We start from the raw sequence: 7,500 nt of genomic DNA on the forward strand, positions 1-7,500 counted from the left end.
ATATCTCATAACAGAAGAACAAGCATCTCATAACAGGAGAACTAATATCTCAACTAATATCCCATAACAGGAGAACTGATACCTCAACCAATATCTCATCACAGAACTAATACCTCACAACAGATGCACCTAGTACACATGGCAAGAGGTCTTCCGGCGCTACCAAACAAGGAAGGAAGGAGAGAGAGAGAGAGAGAGAGAGAGAGAGAGAGAGAGAGAGAGAGAGAGAGAGATAAAAACAAAAACATAAAAAAAGAACAAGGAAATTCGTGGATGGCATCCCCAGTGCAGCCGAAACGAATCTAAATCACACAGGTTTATTAAATGCATGAATCATCACGAAGTTACAGAACAGCTGCGTGTAAGCCCTACCGTGAGGTGGGACCTAATGTTGAGGACGAAATATTTGTCTATATTTTAGGTCCGTGGGACCGAATGCTGAGGATGATATTTTTCTATATTTTAGTTCCATGGGACCGAATGTTGAGGATGATATTTTTCTATATTTTAGTTCCATGGGACCGAATATTGAGGACGATATTTTTCTACATTTTAGTTCCATGGGACCGAATGTTGAGAACGGTATTTTTCTATACTATTTTAGTTTTGTGGGACCGAATGTTGAGGACGATGTTTTTCTATATTTTAGTTCTGTGGGCCGAATGTTGAAGACGATATTTTTCTTTTAGTTCTGTGGGAACGAATGTTGAGGACGATGTTTACCTATATTTTAGTTCCAAGGGACCGAATGTTGAAGACGATATTTTTCTTTATTTTAGTTCCATGGGACCGCATGTTGAGGACAATATTTTTCTATATTTTAGTCCCATGGGACGATACTTTTCTATACTATTTTAGTTCTGTGGGGCCGAATGTTGAGGACGATGTTTTTCTATACTATTTTAGTTCTGTGGGACCGAATGTTGAGAACGATATTTTTCCATGTTTTAGGTCCGTGAGACCGAATGTTGAGAACGATATTTTTCCATGTTTTAGTTCCGTGAGACCGAATGTTGAGAACGATATTTTTCCATGTTTTAGTTCCGTGAGACCGAATGTTGAGAACGATATTTTTCCATGTTTTAGTTTGAGAACGATAGTTTTCCATGTTTTAGTTCCGTGAGACCGAATGTTGAGAACGATATTTTTCCATGTTTTAGTTCCGTGAGACCGAATGTTGAGAACGATATTTTTCCATGTTTTAGTTCCGTGAGACCGAATGTTGAGAACGATAGTTTTCCATGTTTTAGTTCCGTGAGACCGAATGTTGAGAACGATATTTTTCCATGTTTTAGTTCCGTGAGACCGAATGTTGAGAACGATATTTTTCCATGTTTTAGTTCCGTGAGACCGAATGTTGAGAACGATATTTTTCCATGTTTTAGTTTGAGACCGAATGTTGAGAACGATATTTTTCCATGTTTTAGTTCTGTGAGACCGAGTGTTGAGAACGATATTTTTCTATATTTTAGTTCTGTGAGACCGAGTGTTGAGGACGATACTTTTCTATATTTTGCCTGGCAGTTATTGAGGAAGTTTATCACTGTATCTGCGGTTACTGAAGATGTTTCCTCTTAGGCATTTGACCGATATCTTATATTTTTTCTATATTTTATTTTTAGGTTTCTGTTCGAAAGTTTAAAGTTCATCTGTTGCCCAAGACGTTCTCTTATAACTAATTTGTTTCCTTATCATTTCTATCCAAAAGGGCTAAAAATAAATTTTTTAAATCTAAAAATAAAACAAAGACAAGTGTTCGAAACATGTTAATAGAAATGGAATTGGAATATAGAATTTAGGCCAGAGGCCACGCACTGGAACCTACGAGACGGTAAAAAGGTTTGACAGGTGTAACAGGAGGAAAACCTCAAAGCAGTTGCACTAGGAAACAATTGTCAGGAGAGGGTGGAAAGGGGTTGCAGCTAGGGGCCTAAGGAAGGCACGCTGCAAAGAACCTTAAGTAATGCCTACAGTGCACAGCGTGAGGTGCACTGACGCACTGCCCTCCTTACGGGGATTAATGGGGCTGAGATTTTCCTCGTAAATGACACTTACAACCAAATCTTCAGTGCAAAGACGTTCCACAAACAACATTAGCATTAACTGAAAACAAGTAAACAACGCGCCGATGTTTCTTCGGCGCAATCTAGTTTTCTGTACAGCGTATTCTCAAAGCCACCGAAAAAAACATCTATTTTTCGATGGTCTCGGTCAAATGCTACAGGAGCTGCGGTCCATGAAACTTGAACCACTGCCCAGTGGTGGCATATCCTATGTCGTTGCCAGAAGCACAATTATGGCTAACCTTAACCTTAAATAAAATGACAACTAATGAGGCTAGAGGGCTGCAATTTGGTATGTTTGATGATTGGAGGGTGGATGATCAACATAGCAATTTGCAGCCTCAGTAGTTTTTAAGATCTGAGGGCGGACAGAAAAAGTGCGGACAGAATACAGTGTGGACGGACAGACAAAGCCGGCACAATAGTTTTCTTTTACAGAAAACTAAAAATATTTATAAACAAACAAAATAATACGATTAAGTGTGTCACAGCACGTTGGCGCAACATGACATTTTAAAATCCCGTAGTACCTGGAGACAGATTTAAAAATATTCACCAACAGGTGTCACATACACTGGTCTGAATAGAGTTTGACACTTATTCAGTAACCGTTCGTAATGAGATAGCTTTAAAATATATGTTCGTAGTGAGATAGCTATCCAACGTACGTTCGCGATGAGAAAGCTATCCAGTATACGTTCCTCGTGAGATGGCTATCCTAGGGAGATAGCTATCCAACTTACGTTCGCGATGAGAAAGCTATCCAGTATACGTTCCTCGTGAGATGGCTATCCTAGGGAGATAGCTATCCAACTTACGTTCATGGAGAGATACCGTTTTATGTACGTTCGTGATAAGATAGCTATCCAACGTACGTTCAAGATTTGATAGCCATCCAACTTACGTTCGTGGTGAGATAGCTTCCACTACGTTCGTTCATTGTGAGATAGTTATCCTATGTATGTTCGTGATGAAAGCGCTATCCAGTTTACTATGGTGAGATAGCCATCCAACTTACGTCCGTGATGAGATAGCTAGCCAACGTACGTTCAAGATAAGATAGCTATCCAACTTACGTTGGCGATGAGAAAGCTATCTTACGTACTAGTTCCTTACATCAACATAAATTTCGGGGCTCTAAGCTGATGTTCGTGACATTAACACTAAAATATATTAAGTTGAACTGTTACATATATATATATATATATATATATATATATATATATATATATATATATATATATATATAAAGTCTGGCCAACTGAAAGTATATATACATTCTCAAATTAACTACAAATATATAATAAAATCCTCACTACATAATATAAGAGGATGAGAAAATTGCTTTTGTGATGAATAAATTAAAGAATCAACTGACCATTAAATAATAATAAAAATATAATAATAATAATAGACGTTTTAGCGTTTAAAGTATTTCCGTTTCCGTCCCATTAATAATAATAATAATAATAATAATAATAATAATAATAATAATAATAAAAATAATTACAGGTGAGGATAAACTGTAGTAATAAAAATATCACCTTTTTCATCACATCAATAATAATAATAATAATAATAATAATAATAATAATAATAATAATAATAATAATAATAATAATAATGAGACATATACAGCGTCTCATCGTGGTCTTGCATTTAGTCAATTCTGATAAAACCGTTCCTTTCGACGCTTCTTCTTCCAAGGGCCCAAACGAAGCACGATTATCCAATTCCATGCTCATTCAGTTTCCATCAGCGATCTTCAACCGTCGAGACAGCCTTGGGGGTGTGTGGGGGTGGGGTAGAGAGGGAGGGGGAGAATGGGAGGGGACAAGGGTGGGGGTATGATGCAGGGGCACCCGTATATACCCAACCAACTTCTTTTTAAGAGGTAAGGTGGTACCATCTGAGATTGGTACTCAGGCTTGGCACATTCACTGATTCAGTGGAGGCCTTTTCAGTAAGTTAATGACCTCTCTCTCTCTCTCTCTCCTCTCTCTCTCTCTCTCGTCTTTTCCGCTAAGAATAAAGCCTGAATTAACCCCCTCCTCTCCCTCTCAACGTCTTATTCGCTAATAATAAAGTCTGAATTATCCCCCTCCTCTCCCTCTCTCTCTCTCTCAACGTCTTATTCGCTAAGAATAAAGTCTGAATAATCCCCCCTCCTCCCCTCCCTCTCTCTCTCTCTCTCTCTCTCTCTCTCTCTCTCAACTCTCTCTTTTCGCTAAGAACAGCCTGAATTATCCTCCTCTCCTAAAGTCCTCTCTCTCTCTCAACGTCTTTTCCGCTGAAAACAAAGTCTGAATTACCCCATCCCCCCTCTCTCTCTCTCTCTCAACGTCTTTTTCGCTAAGGACAGCCTGAATTATCCTCCTATCCTTAAGTCCTCTCTCTCTCTTTGAACGTCATACTCACTAAGGAACGAAGCCTGAATTAGCAACCCCCCCCTCTCCTAAACTCATACAAAACTATTTCAAATTTCAGGAATCGGAAGATATAACGGCAGCGATGACGGTAGGAATTTCAAGACTCTGGGGTCATACTTCGTCATCCTCATTATCCCAGTGACGCACTGGTAATGATGACATTCGGACGGATAATGATGAAAGTGAGAGGAATGCAATATACAATACCAAGTGTGACTCACTGGCGCAATACAAACTTATCCTACGTTAAAAGGCAAAGATCGCATAGCTAAGGACCAAGCATTCTTCAGGGTAGGTGTTCCTTCAGAAATAATATACTGAATTGAATTGAATATAGAATTTAGGCCAGAGGCCAAGCACTGGGACCAACGAGGTCATTCAGCGCTGAAACGAAAACTGACAATAAGAGTTCAAAAGGTGTAACAGAGGAAAACCTCGCAGTTGCACTATGAATCAGTTGTTAGGAGAGGGTTAAGGAAAGTAAGATGGAAGAAAGAATATGAGAGGAGATACAGTAAAAGGAACAAAAAGGGGTTGCAGCTAGGGGCCGAAGGGACTCTGCAAAGAACCTGAAGTGATGCCTACAGTGCATCTCGTGAGGTACCCTGACGGCACTAACCCCTACGGGAGAAATAATATATTATTTTATGTCAATTTGGACTCGAGTTGCGCGCGCATGTTTGTCGTCTGCTGAAACAAAACGCAAACTGAAGTCATGTGACGGCGTGACGTCACTGCAGGATTCTATCGAGGAAAGGTAGCAACATGGCTTATTACTACTGTTTTCGAACTGTGGAGTAATCTGTGGCTGTGTTGGCGAATTTAGGTCTATATACTGACCTAAAATGGAAGACTGTAGTATCTGCAAAAATACAACACTGAGAAAAATGGTAGATACTCCAGTTCTCCCTTGTCTTACTACTGATTTTGCAGATACTGCAAATGGGACCCCTAAATACTCGTGGAAAGCATTGAAAATCATTCTGAAACTGCAGTAACTTGTGTATCAGTGTTTCACGAGCCCAATCTCTTTATGAAAATGGATCTTTTGTATCATTTTACATAATTTATAATATGAAAGATATACTTAACTATCGTATTTTTATAAGTATTCCGTGACAATGAAGCCTAGGCTGACACTTCCTCGCGTATCTTTCCAAAATAACATTTGAATTTACACACTCATTAAAATAATGTGCTTTCTCCTCAACTGAAGCTTTGCGTGCCAATTTTCATTATGACAACTACACATTCATGACACAAAGCGTGCACTAACTCCTCTTCATCTAATTTGATCAAGGAATCTGTTTCCAATGACGTCACCACAGTTCACAATTTTATCCTAAAAATTTCGTCATCAAACATTCGCTGAATTTTATGTTTTTGGTATCACGTATTGGAATTTTTCATCCTTCTTTAGTTTGAGAATCATAAAAGTTATTCCAGAGTTAAGGATACGAAAGAAAAAATAGATAATTTGGGAAATAGTTCCAAAAACAAGCACAGATTTACAGAATAAATAATTTTGGAAATAATTCCAAAAAGAAGCACAGGTTCAAAGGTCACCAAAACACCAAGTCAAAACGTCTTCCACATGTTGCAAGATCCTGTCCAGTCTTGAAGGTTCCCAGAAGATTTTGAGTCGAAAAGGTTATCCTTCTGAACTTCATAAACAAAAAACAAACACAAAATCATCTAAAAACATTTTCTTCACACACCTAAACTCAGAACTAAGCACACACGAAGCTAAGCACTAAACCACACTACACCAGTTAACCCTATGCTACGAAATCCCGGGACAAAACTGCACTCACACGCCGGCTTGGCTTGCACTCTCTCTCTCTCTCTCTCTCTCTCTCTCTCTCTCTCTCTCTCTCTCTCTCTCTCTCTCTCTCTGTCCTGACTCTGTTGTTGACGCTTTGCTCGGGATATGACGAAGCATACGAACCTCCTTCTCATTTCCACTTGTACTTAATCGTGGAGGTGGGGAGATGGGGGACAGGGGGGTAAAATGAAGCAAGCGACACTCATGCTTCCTCATTCTTCCCATTTGCACTCATTGTGCCGAACTGCCTCATTGGCTGAATGATAGAGTGATAGACTGATACACAGGTGTTATTTTTTTTTTTATTTATCAACTAATTAATGGGTCGGTTTTGTCATTTTTCAAGGAGAGGCCTTAAATTCTGAGAGAGATTGCTCAGTACTTCAATGACTATTTAGTCCCGTAGAGTGGATGTAATAATAATAATAATAATAATAATAATAATAATAATAATAATAATGAGTAGCAATACATTGTAGATAAATAACAGGTCATTTTCGCCTTTCATAGTACGTTTATGTCCGTTCTTGTATATGATGTAGAAGTTATAATAATAATAATAATAATAATAATAATAATAATAATAATAATAATAATAATAATAATAATAATAAAAAGTAGCAATATATTTTAGATTATTAACGGGACCATTTTCCACTTTTTCATTGTACGTTAACGGCATTTTGCAATAATAATAATAATAATAATAATAATAATAATAATAATAATAATAATAATAATAATAAAAAGTAACAATATATTTTAGATAATTAACGGGACCATTCTTAACTTTCCATTGTACAGTACGTTAACGGCCTTTTGCAGCAATAATAATAATAATAATAATAATAATAATAATAATAATAATAATAATAACACTCAACTACAACGAGCTACAACACATTACTCACGCAGTAATCACAGTTCTTTTTTTTTTTCCCTCTCGCGTTTCTTCCGATGTAAACACGGACCGGATGTACAGTATGTATGTACAGTAGTTGAGCATGATTCACTCACGATAATAGGGAGCCCTTTGTTTGAAACGTGCCAACCTGCGTTTTCAAGGACTTCCACGCTCGCAAACGTTCATTACTGTTCAGGTGAGTGAGTCGTGCAATGCCGGAGCAACGGAAGAATGCTAAGCATGGACGACGTTTGCCCGGAAAACGTTCCGGGTTTGACT

General features: G+C 38.0%; 1 protein-coding gene across 1 annotated transcript in view; it reads right to left on the reverse strand.

Moving 5' to 3' along the window:
* Rgl (Ral guanine nucleotide dissociation stimulator-like) overlaps positions 1–7,500 on the reverse strand; it is a 207,772-nt gene that overhangs the window by 187,004 nt on the left and 13,268 nt on the right. The window lies entirely within an intron of this gene.

Source organism: Macrobrachium rosenbergii, chromosome 1 (assembly GCF_040412425.1).
Source record: "Macrobrachium rosenbergii isolate ZJJX-2024 chromosome 1, ASM4041242v1, whole genome shotgun sequence".
NCBI lineage: Eukaryota > Metazoa > Arthropoda > Malacostraca > Decapoda > Palaemonidae > Macrobrachium > Macrobrachium rosenbergii.